Here is a 3,655-nt window from a genome sequence, read left to right on the forward strand (position 1 = left end):
TTTGCCAATATTGTGTTCTTCAATTTTGTGAGCTAGAGGGAGAAAAACGAAAAAATGACAAGTGTGCTATTTTGGCATAATTTTTAAAGTGGTTAAGTTTAAAAAAATGCCAAGCTTGATAAGAGTTTTGAAAAAAAAAGATGTGTTGCTTTTAGTTGGACTTTTAAGTTCTTCATGTTTGCAAGCTGTTTAAACAATTATATCAGTTATATATAGAAGACAGGTAAATGCATTCATATGGGACTAACTGGGTAGCTGTGAACATAAAATCATTTGTTTTTCATCTCCATAAAGATATACTCAGTTTGTTAACCTCTCTGCTCCAACAGTAAAATACATATTTGATTGAGTGAACATTCCGAAACAATGAATCTGTTAACTGTTTTCTATATTTTTCTTGCATAAACAATTAGATATTGGATTGTCTGTAAACCAATATATTGATCTGTTTTGCATGACAGCAACTCATCATGGGCAGTGAGCCATGGCTGGTTCTTATGTCATTCAAGCCCAGACAACTTTAATTCCCTATCAAGCTATCCTAAGAACTGTAGCAGGGTTTGTTTGTTTGTTTGCTTGCTTGTTTATACTTTCATTTATATGCCCTCCAAGTGGCATGGTAGGGTGACCATTACTGGCTTGCTGCTACCCTTCCTGGCTGAGATTGGGAATCATTTTGGGACATTGCAGCTTTTCCTCCTTATTCTTTCTGGGGATAGGTTTTTGTGACCTCCATTTTGATAGCCACAGATGCCCCTCCAAAGTGCCCAAGCAGCTTTTAGAGGGTCTGTTGGTGGTTCACCACTCCCTTTTGAAAAATACACCTTAAATGGATGCAAACCCTTTTGGTTTTTAAAAAGTCTTTTAGTTGGAATCGTGCAATTCTAAAGATTAAGGTGCGAACATTTCTGTGGGTGCAAAATTTGCTTGGGTAATGGCTGGGGCTACCTGCTGCCAACACGCAGCATGTACCAACCATGAAGGTATGAACCCATCTGTCCCTGTAAGATGATGATGATGATGATGATGATGATGATGATGATGAGGGAGAGCAGCTGCCAGTCATTGCAGAAAATACTGTGTCAGATAGACCAACAGTCTCTGATTCAGAATAAGATGAATGTACAAAATTCAATTTAGAGCAAAGAATAATGCTAAATAAAACATATATTTATACCTACTTTATTTTGTTGATCAGAACCAGCCAGTTCTGATTGCTTGTGTATGACAAGTTCTTTCTTCCTGCTGTCTAAATATTAAAAAAAGTGTTGACTTAGTTCAGAGGACTTTCAAAGAGGATTCATACTGAGTAAAAATGAAAGATGAAAATAGATAGAAGATATAAAACCAGGGAACAATTTTAAAAGAACCCAATCCTTTTTTCCCTTTCTTTGATGGACAAATGAGGGGCTCACATATGTAATATAGGAATTTGCCTTATACTATTCTGGTTCTCATATAACATTTGATGTGTTGAAATCTGGCTTCTTGTTGTGCCTAAACCATCCCTTCAAATGAAGCAGCTACAAAACAACGATTTTAAGTTTTGTTCCATGCGACTTGCTTCCTTGCAGCTGCTTCAGGCCAATGCATTACTTTGGAATCAGGCTTACCTCAAAGGACTGTTGTGGAAGCAAAGCAAGAAAAAAACTACATATAAAACGCCTAATATATAGGCACAGTGGCAGCAAGTCCGTTGCTTAGTATATTGAATGGTTGCTGTCAGGAGATGAGTTTTAACTGTGTGAGTCTGTGTGTGTATTCAGCATCTGTGTGCTACTTCATTATCTAGACTAAGTCCAGGGCAGTGAACAACAAAAAGGTGTGAAAGAAAGAAGAATAAATGGATGCAGTGAAGACAGGCTGGCTAAGGTGAGGCAGCCATTCTGAAGGAATATCGCGCTAAGGTGCCATGACAGGATTCCCACTTGACCTTCAGCGGAACACTCATTAATGGCATACTAAGTTTTGGTTCCTTCCTGTTTTATGAGGAGGCTGTTATACAGCTTCAAAGGTTAAGAGTGGACCCTAATTTGAGCACCCCATTTAAAGGCGGGGCACTTCTGAGATTATGAGCTTCAATCTATCACCTCAAGGTGGAGTACCAACCAGTTAAAAAGACAGTAGGAAGGACACGAAGATAAAAACACTGTATTAAAAGATGGTATCAATTGAAACAAGCAAGAAATGCTTCCAGCAGTGGAAATTGCACCGTTTTGCGGTCTGAGGGGCGGGAAATGCAGCTTGGGGCGGGGGGCTGAGGTGAATTTTTGACTTTCCGTGGGGTTCCCTGAAGAAGGTCGTGCAGCGCGGTGAGTCACACCTGCGTGCGGAAAAGAAAGGCGGATAAACAGGAGACTCGTGTACGTGAGAATGCTTTATGCAGACCGTCTCTGAAGCAAGGGAAGGGCCTGAGGAGCAGGCACAGCGCATGCGCACTCCCTTTGTCCCCGCCGACTCGCCTCGGAAATGCCCGCCCGCGAGGAGGCGCAGCTTAGAACGCGCATGCGTGCAAGGGCAGCGGACGCGACCGTGCGCCGAAGCCTGTCTTCGCTCAGGAAGTCCCCTTTGTTACGTAGCCCCCCCCCGAGAGGCTCGGCAACTGCGCACGCGCAATCCCGTGATCGGGTTTACGGCAAGGACGCCGGGCGAGCATGGCCGCGTGACGCCGCGAATTGCGGGGGGCGGGGCTGGCGGAGGAAGGGGCGGGGCGAGCGAGGGAAAAGGGAATCAGTCTGGGCGGGGCTCTTTCACGTACGCCTGTAGCTGCGGAGGCGTTTGTAATACGCTAATTACCATTAATGGATCGTTACGATGAATGTATAACAATTAATGGTTGTGGGTTGGATCCAGCTTGGAGTACGCATTGCGTCTAAAGTTCTATTCATTTCAATAGGTTTACTCAAAAGTTTGAGTAAACCTGGATCCAAGACTATATTTTCTTTTTTTCTTAATTTTTTAATTAAAATTTTAAACTCACACGAAAAACATCAAACATCACATACATCGGATTTACTGGGTCAACCCCCTACTACATATTTTTTAAACATTCTAAACCCAAGGCTATATTTTCATCCGCTCTGGTGTCTCTCTCTCCCTCCTCCCTTCCCCAGGTGCCAGTTCAGAGCTGCATTTCACGTTCATGCCGCCGTCCTGCTGCTAGTACCCGATTTTGCTACGCCAGCGTCACGCGAGGTGGTGCAGTGGCGGCGGCCGCACCGCTCTTGCAAATCCTCGCAAAGTGGGAGTACTCGGTGCATCCATCCAGACTCCGGGTGGCATTGTCCTCGCAGCGAAGGCAAAGCTGTTGCTTCTGACTGCTGGGGGTTTACGAAAGCAGACCTGTTTGCTCCGAAAGGGGCAGGCGTCAGGAGGGGCTGCGAGTCCCGGGTCAGTGGTGGGCCAAGGAACACGCTGAATCCTGGCACCGCAGAATCCCTGCGGCTGAGCAAGCAGTTTCTCCATCCCCGGGTCAGGCTGGGTGGGTTTGCGCGCGTGCTGAAAGACCCGTTTCATAGTTGGGCCATTCGCTGACATCCTCCATCTCCCTGGAGTCCCAGTTGGCCATGGGAGGTTGCACCTTAATTGGCTCTGCTTGGTTCGCCAGCTACAACCTCTCCCTGGCAGGTGCTTGGACCCTCAAGACTTGTGTGGG

The sequence above is a fragment of the Varanus komodoensis genome, unplaced genomic scaffold (genome assembly GCF_004798865.1).
Source record: "Varanus komodoensis strain SLA01 unplaced genomic scaffold, ASM479886v1 scaffold8, whole genome shotgun sequence".
Lineage (NCBI taxonomy): Eukaryota > Metazoa > Chordata > Lepidosauria > Squamata > Varanidae > Varanus > Varanus komodoensis.